Here is a 14,513-nt window from a genome sequence, read left to right as displayed (position 1 = left end):
AGGAAGGGGGTTATCAATGGCAGGAAAGTCAAATAAGAAAATGACCGAACAACAGGCCCTGAGCTTTTCACAAGGTGTGTAACCTTGAGCAAGTCACGTAACTGTCAGCCTTAGCTTCCTCACCTCCCCAAGAACGTTACGTTATCCTCCGCAAAGACTGTCATGAGGACACGCGGTGCTGTGTATACAGCGCCAGGATGGCATCAGACACACTCGGCACTAAAAAAATGCTCTATTTTCATTGCCATGCATGTCAACAGGTCACGGTAAGAGAGAGAGCGGAGGTGGGAAACATGAACCAGTGGAGCCGGTAACCACGAAGAAAAATGTCCAGATTGAAAAAGAGCAAGTGGCAGAAAAGAACGAGTCCTTTCCCTTTTCTTCCGCCCCTCTCCCGTTGTTGTTTTTCTCCCTCCTTCTGAAGGCAGCTGAGAATGCAGTCATTCCCATGAGCCTGTCAAAGGGACCTGTTCACATTATTTTAGAGTCAACCCAAAGAACTGTGTTTTTGCAGCCTTTCACCACAATCATGAGTTTGTGATCTGGAGGCAATGCTCTTAAGAAGGGCAGCTTAAATCCATGAGCAGTCCACACAGAGATAAATAAATGTCCCACAGAAATTAAATCTATCAATTAGTGATTTCAAAAATCCTTCTAACAGTTTTTGAAATGATAAGCGAGGTAATGCTTATCAAAGAAACATTCTAACTACATGATTAAGGAGAACTTTGAACAACCAAACTGACTTTCAGGTTGGTTTCGACAGTCACAGAGACGTTTCCCAGTCGGCATATGCTTTCCTATCAAGGATTAAGGTACTACCCTTCCTTGCTCTCACCTCCTCAGAGACATGGGGGCAGGTGGAACTGAGAAACTGTCTCCACCAAAGAAGACATCCAAATGGCCAACAGACACATGAAAAAGTGCTCAACATCGCTCGGCATCAGGGAAATCCAAATCAAAACCTCAATGAGATACCACCTCACACCAGTCAGAATGGCTAAAAATAACAAGTCAGTAAAGGACAGATGTTGGCGAGGATGAACCCTCCTACACTGTTGGTGGGAATGCAAGCTGGTGCAGCCGCTCTGGAAAACAGTATGGAGGTTCCTCAAACCGTTGAAAATAGAGCTACCATACGATCCAGCAATTGCACTACTGGGTATTTACCCCAAAGATACAAATGGAGGGAAGACATGAACAGACATTTTTCCAAAGAAGACATCCAAATGGCCAACAGACACATGAAAAAGTGCTCAACATCGCTCAGCAACAGGGAGAAACTGTCTCCAACACTTGCATTTCTAACATAAGAAACACTGCGTTCTACATACAAGAGTTCATGGATTTTTTTTTTTTCCACGTTATGGTAAGAACTAACATATCCCTACATTATAGATTAGAAAATTTTACTTCGCTTCAGGTTTCTGTTCAAACGTCAATGAAGAAGGAAATTAATGAAAATTCACAATGCTAGACCAAATTAGTCTCTTTGACTTTCTAATTCTCTCAATGCAATTCTCAATACACAAAGCCCATATTATATGCCCTTCCCTGCCTGCTTATTCTGTGGTACATCCATCAAATTCAAGGTTCCCGGAATAGCCCTAATTACTGAGGACCTCAATTTTCCGATACACATTTAGATAAGCTTCCCTTTCCTATACAAGTCAGCGGTGGTTGGTGATACCCGGGCTATCTGGTGGTAAAGAGGCACCCCGCTTTAGAATCTGAACAGTGACAGAAGCATTCCTTGCCCTAGGGTTTGTGTGAGTGTGTGGAGGGGAAACGGCAGGAGGAGGGGCATATGTACTTGGTGTTAGCTCTCCTGAAGAAAGCACACTTGAGAGGAGAATGGGGAATGCCAAGTTTCATGGTAGCACATTCTCTCTGGGCATTTGGAACCAGGAAGACCAGCCTTTAAGAGATGGCACCAATGGGAGCAAGAGCATCCCTGTCACGTAACACATCTCCTCTGGGTCTTCCGGTCACACCCTCTGTGAACTAGAGGACCTGAATGACCGAAAGAACGAATTCACCATTTCTGTTGTCATCTAAAAGAAAGGGAAATGCCAGTTGTTTTCTTCCTTCTGTTCTTGCTGAGTAGCCATCAGAAAACCTATTTAGTAGGACTGAGGGAACTAAAAAGAAGGCAAAATATCTATTTTGGAAATAATATGCTTTTCCCTCTAAATCCATAACCTCTAACATTCTTAACTACCACAAAGATTCTGATAAATAGAAGGTCTGACTGCAAATCCCTTGTCTTTATACCATATTACATAACTACAGCATGGAATGAGGGCAATCCATGGGTATGTAGCTGGATCTTTCCCCCAGTTACCACATCTCACCCAACACAATAAAGACTGGAATTATTAATACTCCAGTAGTGCATTAATGCTCCTTATCCTTACGGGTTCCATTCACTCTGGTCTAGCAGCCTATCAAATTCTCTGATGCTGCCTTCTCTATAATTAATATGGCCTCCTAATATGTGAAATTACTTCCCACTACTAAAGCTATCAAATTGCCTTTCACCTTCCAATTCACCTCCTATGAGAAAGGTTTCCTGACTAAATGAAAATCAATTTCATCCATCACAAAGCTAATCAAAAAGCCACTATATGCAGGAAAATTAAAACAATAACCAAGACAAAACCAGTCAGATGCTTCATAGTCTATAAAATACTTTTTGGAACAATTTACATAATTTGATTCTCACTGCCCAGAGAGATTAAATAACTTCCCTGAAATAAACACCTAACGGGGCAGAACTGAGGCTACAGGGTAGCCACCAAGTCTGGAAACACAGATAATGCTATTTATAGCATTAATATAATATTACAATGCAGTGTAATATTATATAATTAAGCCACGTATTGTGTGTGCACTTACATTCCCAGACTTGGTGGCCACCCTGTAAAACCCAGCTCTTCTAGCCATAACTTATTTCCGTTCATTCTCCCATACATTTTGCTCTGGAAGTGCTCTTAAAGAAGGGAGCAGTCAATGGAAAATACCACCTGACACTGAGATGATATTTAAACATTTATAAACCAGCTTTCATACTCTGTTTCCCAACTTAATTTCACAACAACCTTGTGCACGGAGATTAAAAGAGGCGATTACTCTGAATACGTACTATGTGAAACCTCACTTCCTGTGAAGGCATGAAGCATTTTACTTATATTATCTCATTTAATCCTTGTAACAGCCCTACGATGTGTTACCCTCATTTTACAGGTAGGGAAATCGAGGATTTCAAGAAGACAAGTCACTAGCCCAGTGTCATCCATTACACAGCGGAGAAGCAAGGGTGAGGCTGGGTCTCCTGATTCCAACTGCAGTGTTCTTTCCACTATCCCAGTGAACATTCTTTACATGTTCCATAAAATGCCACACACTGACCATGGAGAGACTTCTCCCTCAGTGCTTCTAAAAAAAAAAATTAATCATGAACAAATCTATAGGCTAATCTGGCAAGAAGAAAAAAAGTTACTCTACCTGAGTTAAAGACAACTGAACAAGCGCTGGTGATATGTCGGCTAGGTATACTTTTGTTATGGAAAGGACTGGATATTTTAATAATATAAACATAAAACATCTGTAACAACTGGAAAAAAAGATTTACCTCATTATTATTTCAAATTCCTAAAATTCCTTCATATTCATACCGCTGCCACTTTTAAATTATAACACAGACAAAATTAAGAGTCAATAATACTGGGCCCTCTAAAGTTTCCTTTTTTTCTGATAAAACAGTTACATACAACAATATGCTTTTCCTCAAGCAGTTCTTTATTACTAACAGAATTCCTCCCTTTTGCAAGTCAGATCAATGTGAAGAGTCACTTTTTGTTTAGACTAAATGTCCCAAACCTTTACCTCTGGGCAGCTGGTAGTAAGACAGGTGTTAAAACCAGAAGCGTACTTTATAAGGGACACTAGACAAAAGCATTCTTAATCCCAAGAAATCTACAACTCAAAGTAAACTCCGTGAACTCCATCTGTCTTGAGGCACGGTAACAGCCTTCAATTACAGGTCAAAATGCCAAGCTTCAGAGCTACTTGGAGGGCTTAGTCAAAGAAGCATGTGGCTCTTGATCCCCAGATCCTGAGTTCAAGCCCCACATGGGGTAGAGAGATTACTTAAATACATAAAACTTCTAAAACAAAAACAAAAACAAAAACAAAAACACCAGAATAACCTCTTGAGAATAACCCCGTGACCTGGGCACGTACCCTAACCTCCCTGAGGCTCAGAGTCCATCACATCTACCCTTCCTAATTGGAGGGTTGCTGTGATCATTAAAGAGGTCAAGGAGCCCAGAGGGCTTCTCACCCCTCACTTGGGGTGAAGGAAATTGGTTTCAGACTTTTAGTCAAAGGGCCAGGGGACTGACAGGGGACTGACCAGGGCACTGACCAGGGGATGTTTCCAAATCTGGTTTAAGCAAAGCATCAATAGCCCTGGGCAAATGTCAAATAACCGGGGAAGCCAGAAGAGAAATAAATTCATTATTGTCCAGACTGAGGCTCAATCTTCCAGAACATTTTAAACACAAAATGATACCCATACTACAGATGGGCTTTGTTATAACTTTATACAATTTGGATCACAATTAACTATTTATGATTAAATCATTTTTTAAAAATTTTGCCTACACTGGAACCCTAGCCCCTGAATGTTACTTATAGAGGAGATGGTGTTCCATGATTCAATTCAGAAATCCAAACACGTGGAATGTATCTTCCTCTTCCAGCTCTAAGAGCTAACAGAGACTCCCTTCCCATCTTTTTTTGCAGAATCAGGAAATGACCTTCACTCTTTAGTCCTGTGGCCATTTGGACATGAAATGTCAGATAGGAACTGTCAGGATATAATAACTTACAGAACTACTTTTCACCTTTTTTGGGGGGAGAGGTCCACAACACATTCCTGTTTATAATCTCATTTTATTTACCACTACCCAGTGAGGTATGCGGGACAAATACTATTATCACTCTGATTTTAGAAATAAGGAAGCTGGAGTACAGAATTAGCCTGACTTTTCCAAGGTCACCGCATGGCAGAATGAAGATTAGAAGCCAGATCTTTATTTCCCAGACCAACATTCTTATCAATCAAACACCAACTGCTCAGGAAAGGGGGAGAAAGAAGTAAAGGTGATTGTGATTTATTCAGACTTTATTTTTAGACTAATTTGGTCTAGCGTTGTGAATTTTCATTAATTTCCTTCTTCATTGTTGATGAGTTAGTCACTAACACGATCAGATCAGAAATTATAAGTTGTTTTAAATTATTTCCTCATTGTTAAATATAGATATTCAACTCTAAGTGTTTCATAATGAAGTGACTCAGGGACTGAGCGAGCCCCATCTACATGAGTCACTTGTTGAACTGTTACAAGAGATTTATGCAAAACTCTTGGGAGGTGGGCGGGGAGGGGAGACAGAAATAAACATTTACCAAAAAGATGACTAAATTAAGGACAAAAAGTGAATGTAAAACTTTACACATTTTTCCTTTCCAGTTTAGGCTGTGGGATGAGAAAATAAATGTGAGGGAACAAGACACAAGCGACCCCTTACCATTAATACTGGGTTCGGGTGGTTTAGAAGGGCTCACTAATTCAAATCACCGTATAGTGGGCATTTCTGTGGTAAGAGAAAGAGATTAAAAGTTAACAGGAGGGAATGCCAAGACCATGCCTTTATATGGCACTTTTCCCTCCCCAGTGCTTTCACATGCAGTATCTCAGGGTATAATCAAGAAATTACTCCGAGATAGGAAGGGGCAGATACTACTGAGTTCATGTTGCAAACCTGCTGAAGGTCACAGGGCTACTGAGGAGATAAGTGCTAAGAAACCTCATTCAATCCAATTAAATTAACAGGAAGGAATTTACCATTGTAATGGGATCACACACGTTTTACACCACAAAGGTGAAACACCTGAATTCCCTATTCCGGCAGAGCAATCCCATTAGCATTACGGAAAATGTGGGAGGACATATCCTAATTTCATCTATATTATTTACTGGCGCTTTAAGTAATATCTTAAGAATTTCTTCTAAGAAAACACTGCATATGTTGTTTCTGCTGGGGCTTTTTAAAACACGGTGTAACCACACTTTACTCATCAAATTTAATCTCTGATTTTACAAGAGGGATGCTCCAAGCACACCCAAGATTTAGTCCATTTAAAGTTCTTACTTTATATTTCATGTGACATTTTTGGCTTGTTACATGTTGCGGACTAAAATAAACCTCGGGGCAACAGAGAGTAATGTGATGGGTAGAGAGGGTTTGTTCCTCGGTAGGAGTAACATTCCAAGAACCACAAACAGCTGAGGTAATGAGAAGGCGGCCGCTGAAGCCCGGGAGACCCTGGGTGTCAGCCGAAGGGAAGGTAGAAAGCACACGAGTCAGGGACGTATGGAGATCAATTGTGTGGGATGCCATCATATTAAACTATTTCTGGTTATTGTGTCCAAGTTTAAGTAACAGTGATTCAGTCTTTCTAAATATCACTTTCTATTAGAAGATAATTAAATGATTACTTTAAGATGAAACAAAGGATAGAGGCGCCTGGGTGGCTCAGTCGGTTAAGGGCCCTCTGACTCTTGGTTTCAGCTCAGGTCATGATCTCAGGGTCCTGGGATCAAGCCCCATGTTGGGCCCCCACACTCAGCGGGGAGTCTGCTTGAGAGTCTCTCCCTCTGCCCCTCCCCCCTCCCTCCCTCTAAAATAAATAAATAAATCTTTTTTTTTTTTAGATGAAATACAGGATAGAGACTGTTCACAACTGACCGCATTACTCTAGCCCATGAGAAATGAACACAAGGATTTTCACTGTTTTAAAGAATGCTGTATTATGTGACATAAAAAATTTTCCTAAAAAAAAAAAGCCCAGAAAGAAATGAAATTCAAAAGCTCCAGTGGTTAAAAATTTGAGTTGGTCAGGACACAAAAGAATGAAAGATACAGGGCCACTATCACCAGAAGCTTGATGCTTTAAGAAACAGAATAAAAAGTTTACTCTCAGTGATAATTCACTGTGCATTGGCGCCACGTCAGAACAAAAGAGCTCTTCCTTACCAATACAATCGCAAATTCGCATAGGGCTTGAAAACATAAAACCCGTTATTTATATTCTCTCCCCTATCCTCTTTCTATTCTCTCACTTGTCAACAATTTATGGGGAATCACACATTTGAAATATAGCTGACAACTTGCATATGACACATCAGAGCAATAAATCCAATGCATTTTCCTCTCCTGGTATTTTTTCAAATGGGTGCTACTAATAAACACAAATTCCTTGAAGATGGAAATGCAGCTCATGGACTATTTCTCTGCGCACAGGTATATAATTATGTTATTTATTGAACTGTCTTGCTGACATCTTTAAGTGATTTTTTGGTTATCTAAAAAAACATCAAAAGTTATTCCTGAATTACCAAAGTTTTTACTCAGCTGTCTGGTTCTTAGCTCTAGTACGAATCCCCCTCATCACCACTAACTAGCATAGGTGAAATATAATCTCTTTCCTGTTGCTACAGACATTGTATAGACTTAGTGATGAGGGAACTTCAAACCCAACCGGCCAACGCCATGCTGCTCGCTGGCCTCTGCATGGACTCCGTCCCTGCAATTCCACCCAACGCTTCCTGGTCACACCACTATGAGGACTAAGCTCCGCTCAACACCCACTCTGTGCCCACCACCACAAGACCCCTTTTAAGGAGAGAGGCCCTGCCTTCAACCTCTGAAGAAACAATCTCTGGCCTTTCCCAGTGGTGGTTTTCTACTGTCTCATCTCCTCTCTGAATTTTAACTCAAACTTCCTTTTCAGATGCTATTTAAATTTGATCAAAGGAAAGGACTTCTCCTTTACAGAAATGCCCTGCGCCAAGTTATAAATTAGTACAACTATTCCAGGTGCTCTCATGCTATCATTTTCCTTCATTACCAGAACTCTACAACCTGTACTATCATTTCCACTTTACGAAGAAACTGAGGCTCAGGGCTAGAACGCAGAAAAGCCAGAATTTAAGCAAAGGCTCTTTTCCCCTCACTTTGAATTTCTTAAATATGTTGCTAATGTCTCTGTCAGAGGATTTCACTGTTAATGCTATTTTGTAGCTAATTTTGTAGACACATATCCAGAGGTTTTTGTACCTTCATTAGACCAAGCATACTGCAGGCAGGAACTGAACAACTTAATAGTGAGATTAATAAACAACTGCTTTCAATGCCACACTTTGAAAATGCATTCATTTTACAGTGAACCTTATTAACATTTGGTGATCCAGGCCCCCATTCAATCTAGTTCCCTGCCTCTCTTCCACTGCCCACCAGCACCACTGCTAGGTAATCGGGAATAGCCTCAATCTCAGCTCTTATTTTTAATACTTATTACAGTGAAACAGGTATGCTCACTTTAACAAAAATAATTACCCTCCCCAGGTGGGAAATGTTATAACACTGACTTAAGAAAACAAAAAGAAATACATGGCAGCAATCCAATTTAAATGCTTTAAAAATCTTTTTTTTTTAAGATTTTATTTATTTATTTGAGAGAGAGAAAATGAGAAATAGAGAGCACGAGAGGGAAGAGGGTCAGTGGGAGAAGCAGACTCCCTGCTGAGCAGGGAGCCCGATGTGGGACTCGATCCCGGGACCCCGGGATCATGACCTGAGCCGAAGGCAGTCGCTCAACCAACTGAGCCACCCAGGCGCCCAAATGCTTTAAAAATCTTACATAATCTATAAGATGCACATAGCACAGAAGAAAGTAGTAGCAGAGGAAAGTAAGGAAAATACACATACTCTGATTTTCCAATAAATTAACACATGGAAGCAGTACCTACTAAAAGAACAGTATACAGGTAAAATATGGCAAGATTTAAAGTTTGTTAAAGTGAAATTACACAATTAAGCACCATAACAAAAAAATATGGAAGGAGCTAAAGTGACTATCTAAAATAAGGGCTTGATGCTATACATGGACCACACTCAATGGCAGCAATTAATAGGAGGTGGCTATATTAAAGAACACTCACGTCATTTAAATAACACAAGTAATTAGCTGCCGGGACTGCCTGGGGCCACTGAGGCCCAGATGTTCAGTGTCTGTCTGGAGTGCGGTCATGAACCAGGTCTTTCAAAGGTCTGGATGCTTTTCTTGCCCACATTGCTGCTTCGTTCCTCCTGCCTATTCTGTACCCTCCTCTCTTCCTTTCCTGGAAAATATTTCCTTCCCTCGGCTCTCCTGAATCAAGGCTCCACGCAGGGGTCTTGTTTACTTCACAGACTCTGAGAGCCAGGCAATCACTGAATATTTTTAAAAAAACTTTTCCTTCCTCTTTTTCACTGTTGGCATAACGCATAGTTTTTTCAGAGGCCTGGCCCTTTCCCGATCTACACAGAAACATCTCCTAGGCCCATTTCGGAATTTCAGATAGGGAGTTTGATGCACTCCCCAGTTTCCTGGATGCCACAGAAACTACTGGAGACTGCAGGCCCACCCTCTGTAGCATAAACAGGTAGAGACTATAGAAGTAGTTCCCAAAGTGGGTTCTGTGGAGCATCGGTCCTTCCCCCAAAGAGATTTTCTAGTTAAAGAAGTTTAAGAAATTAGTAAATGTACTTCCTTTGGAAAATCACAATGCATAAAAGCATATTAAAGGCTTTGGAGTCTTTAAGGAAATTCTTTTAATCAAGCATTCCCCAAACTTATCTGACCACAAAATCCTTTTTTCCTATTATACTTATTCACATCCTGATTAATCAGTATTACAGAGGAAACTTTTGAAAATGCTGCACTAGAGCCACATTAAGTCCCACTAAAGTGTAAACATTTTATAATTCCGAATAAAATCCAACACTTAATACCTACAAAACACTAAGATGGATTTCTATAAACCACCCAAGAAAATCAGTCTCATTAGAGCATAGAGCAGAATGTTCACCTATAAGCAGCTACATTACTTGGTGACCTAGAAGATTCAGATCTAGGTTCTTTCCTACAGAAGTAACTCAGTTAGTGAAATACTATATCCAGACCTAACTACTCTCTCTGTGTATTAGACAAAATGCTACCAAACACAATCTTAATTTGGGAATAACTGCAGAAGAAGTTCTAAAGCACCAGAATAGAAATTAATTATCAGTAATCATAGAAATAGACATATTCCAGGCCAAGTGGCTAAAGAGTGAATACCCAAAGTCAACTTTTTTTTTTCCTGCTTAATTCCCACACCTGGGCAACATTCCTAAAAACAAAAAGGTTCACATATGAAGCATTAGGAAACTTTTTTCTTTTAAGATTTTATTTATTTATTTGACAGAGACAGTGAGAGAGGGAATACAAGCAGCGGGAGTGAGAGAGGGAGAAGCAGGCTTCCCGCTGAGCAGGGAGCCCGTTGCGGGGCTCGATCCCAGGACCCCGGGATCATGACCTGAGCCAAAGGCAGACGCTTAACGACTGAGCCACCCAGGCGCCCCACATTAGGAAACTTTTGACAAGAAGGGTGGTAAAAGACCGCACCATCTTGTTGTGTCAAGTGTCGGGGACAGGGAGCAGAAAAGAGGGTCTTCTCCACTACCTTCCCAAATGGCTCCAGGAAATTTTCACTATTTTCCACCACCATCTTTCACCTTCTTGCTATTCTGCTGACAACAGTATTTTCTCTCATGCTCAGGAATCTTCTGTCCCCAAATTTTTTAACCCCCAAACTACTTTCCCCTTCTCCTTTTGTCAATGACTCACAAGGTGGAGTACATTTTTACATTTAGTTGACAGATGATCGTATCTAATAAATTATATTCTCTGGCCTGAAACTTCCTTCAGATACTACAAAACATTCACTTTCTAAGGGAGAAATGCTCCCCAAATCTGGTTAAACTAAAATGGTAACTCCCAACTTGCAAGATACCTCATATGATTTCATGTTCAAGTGGTGGATGCTAAGGTAACTTTAAGAGTTACTTAGAAGGCAAAGCTCACCAATTGATGAAGGGCAAAGGGTGAGGAAGCATAGGGACATGATATGTCAAAAACCGTTCTAAACCATGTAGTTGCGTAATGACAAGGCTGAGGTAAGCTATACCTTTGACCCACCTTGTTCTTTTATTATACCTAAGATTGTGTTGGTTTCAACAGCTTACCTGAGGTATATTTCTAGTCTTCTAACTCTCACCATATTAGTTTGAAAGGACAGATTAAATGTTCAGGTTAGCTTATCAAGTAAAAACCACAGTACACAAGGCATATCCATGAACAGATTTATAAGAAACAACACAAGTAGACCAATCAAGCACCTAGTTGCTCCTGTTCAGTTAACAAAAATAATTACCCTCCCCAGGTAGGAATTGTTATAAAATAACACTGACTTAAGAAAACAAAAAGAAATACATGGCAGCAATCCAATTTAAATGCTTTAAAAATCTTACATAATCTATAAGATGCACATAGCACAGAAGAAAGTAGTAGCAGAGGAAAGTAAGGAAAATACACATACTCTGATTTTCCAATAAATTAACACATGGAAGCAGTAACTACTAAAAGAACAGTATACAGGTAAAATCTGGCAAAGATTTAAAGTTTGTTAAAGTGAAATTACACAATTAAGCACCATGACAAAAAAATAAACACAAAAGTATAATATGAATCTCATACTGTAGGTTACTTCTGCTAAGCTCTAGGCCTGAACTGCTCATCAAAAAGCACACAGGATGTATATTTTATCCCCAACTGCTAATAATGTCAGGAACTAATCTGAGCCTCTTAGGACATTTATCATTCAGCTTCATGGTGCTTATCCTTTTTCGCCAGAATTAAGGTGATAACAAATCAAGGACCATTCCCATGACAGTGGTTGGACTCTTGATCATCTCTTATTTGGAGAAACATACACCTGAAAACGGATTTGAAGATTTCTTGAACCAAACTGGTATCCATCCTGTGGAGTGTGAAGCACCAAGATGGGACTACAGGTTTAATTTTAAACAATCACATAAACATTAAAATACACAGTACAGAAACGCACAGCATTACCACTGTTCATTCAATACCAATTCAAAGTTTCACTCTGAGAGGCATAACCCCTGCTCCACTAGTGAAATGGCTTGAGAAGCAGAATATCAGTAATAAAATGATTCTTAAATCAACTACTGCCATGACTTGCATTACTACTCAGTTTCTGGCACATAGTAGGCACGCCTATTGTGAATGAATGAATCACTGACCAGCCTTAAGCATGTTACTCAACTATTCTGCATATTTTAAACTTTCTATATATAAAAATTGGCTTTCTCTGGCCTAAGTTTCTCAACTTGTCTGAAACTCTAACATTGACACAACCAGTAAAAAGATGCTTCCATTTCACGTAAAAGTCACAAAGACAGAGAAGTTATATATCATGATCCCCACGTTGAGGCTCATTTGACTTTCGTCTTAAGATTACATACCACTTCCTCAGGAAGGAGTTCCCCAACCCCCCAGCAGTATTATGCCCCCTGAGTTAAGTCTCCTTGAACACTTTATTTTCCCTTTGTTGCACACACCACAAGTCATTAAATAAGATCTGTATTGCTCTTTGTTAAATGTTTGTCTCTCTCTCTAGACTCCAGACATCCTGAAGGTGGAAGTCATGTGGGTTTTGGTGACTGACCTATATCTTGCACCTAGAAGTACCGAGCACATAGGTATTTAGTAAATATTTATTCAATGAATGTTTGAAAACAAGAAGCCCCCTTTTGAGAACAACGAGAACAATGGTGCCCCTTCAATATACTCAAATAATAAAAGCTTAGAAATCAGGGGAAAAAACATTAGGTCATCAGGCGTAATGTTCAGAACATCACTATTCTCAACGTGAAACTGAGACAAGTTTTTCCCTGGCAGTCCCAGTGAGAAAAGAAGTCACTGTACCACTGGGTGTCTGGGTGCCATTTTACAGGTTTCAAAGCACCATCGTCACGTGTGTGCTCCATGACTGAGTCTCCAAAGAGTTCAGACACAGCTCTCTGTGGTTTGACAAGAATGTTCTAAAGAGTTGTAACAGGTATACACCCATGTATGTTGGAAGTTTTAATAAATGACTTACAGACTGTGATTTTTTTTTTTTTTTTTTTAGGGATCACTGCATTATATTCCCCTCTATCAACTAGCTGGGACAAAATCTTAATTTTTTTTTTTTATTTTTAAGTTGAAGAGCACTGAAAGAAATACCGATTCTAAATAAAATCTTTCAGGCATTGTAGAATATAGTAGCTCTGTTTTCGCAGAGGACAAAGAAAGGCAATTTGAGAGCTTCCGCTGCATGCCAAAGGGACTTCCCAGGGATTGCTGGTAAATGGATCCACACCTCTAAGGTTCCCAAATAAACTTCTAAACCTTTTCAGAGGTGTGTGACCTTCAGAATCCTGTGAAGGTGAGAGTAGGAGAGAGACTTCTATTTAAACAATACACTCTAATGCTCCGTGATGATTAAAAAACATTTTAAAAAAAAAATTTCTATGAGTACATGAAAATTCAACAGAGAAACCACAGGGTAGGGTCAGAATTTTGGAAATGTTAAAGAAATGGAAGTACTACTTGCCTTTAAGAAAGATCATGTTCTACCTTTTTAAGGAATATGTTTGGAAGTCTGAGTTTGCAAAAACCCAGTATCTTAGGTCTCCATCAAATTTTATTATTTGTTATTATTTATTATTAATGTCAAAGGTTTGATACATAGTATCTAATCTGCTTCACATAATCTTATGAAATAGGCAGGCCAAGAATTTTATAAATGAAGAGCATGGGGTTCCTAAAGGTTAAGTTTCTTGATCCACGATCATAACTTAGAAAATGGAAGAACCAAGGGTAGAAGAGTTGGAAGAGTTTCCGATCCCTAAACCACTGCTATTTCGTTTGCACAACATCAAAGGTAAAGACAGAAAGGCCTATCAAATAACCTCCAGAGAATGTAAGGGTCAAAGAAGGACTGATCTATATAAGAGGCCTAACTCTGATCTTGGTGGCAAACATACTTTATTCTATAAAGTCAGCCTTGTTCTTTTAAGTCCGTGGTCTCCAACCATGGATACATATTAGAATGAGTTTTTAAAAAACACTGGTGCCCCAATCCTGCTCCAGAAGTGAAATCAGAATCTAATTAGGATAGGGACAGGCTGGCTCTGAGGGTCAGCCGGAGTTGAAAACTTCTGGTCTAAGTGCTTTTTGTTACCCACTTTCAAATGCCCCAACAAGAGATCACTTTCATATTTTCCTATGGAAGGAATATTCACAGTCCGAGGACTAACAGCCACCGTGGTAAAAAAGAAAAAAAAAAAAAAAATCAGACTTTTACAAGCTGAATGAGTTTACTACTTCTTGGATATAAGCAGATATTCTTAAGTCACAAAGCCTACACTTAATAAATACTAACCATTAAAAAAAAAACTAAAAAAAAATTTTTTTTAAAAACAGAGAAAGAACTCCATGTAACTATGAACAT

General features: G+C 39.6%; 1 protein-coding gene across 2 annotated transcripts in view; it reads right to left on the bottom strand.

Moving 5' to 3' along the window:
* The window catches only part of NSMCE2 (NSE2 (MMS21) homolog, SMC5-SMC6 complex SUMO ligase), a 210,215-nt gene that overhangs the window by 157,286 nt on the left and 38,416 nt on the right, over positions 1 to 14,513 (bottom strand). The window lies entirely within an intron of this gene.

This window comes from Zalophus californianus, chromosome 4 (genome assembly GCF_009762305.2).
Source record: "Zalophus californianus isolate mZalCal1 chromosome 4, mZalCal1.pri.v2, whole genome shotgun sequence".
NCBI lineage: Eukaryota > Metazoa > Chordata > Mammalia > Carnivora > Otariidae > Zalophus > Zalophus californianus.
Note: the sequence above shows the minus strand (reverse complement) of the source record. Positions and strands in the feature narration are given on the sequence as shown.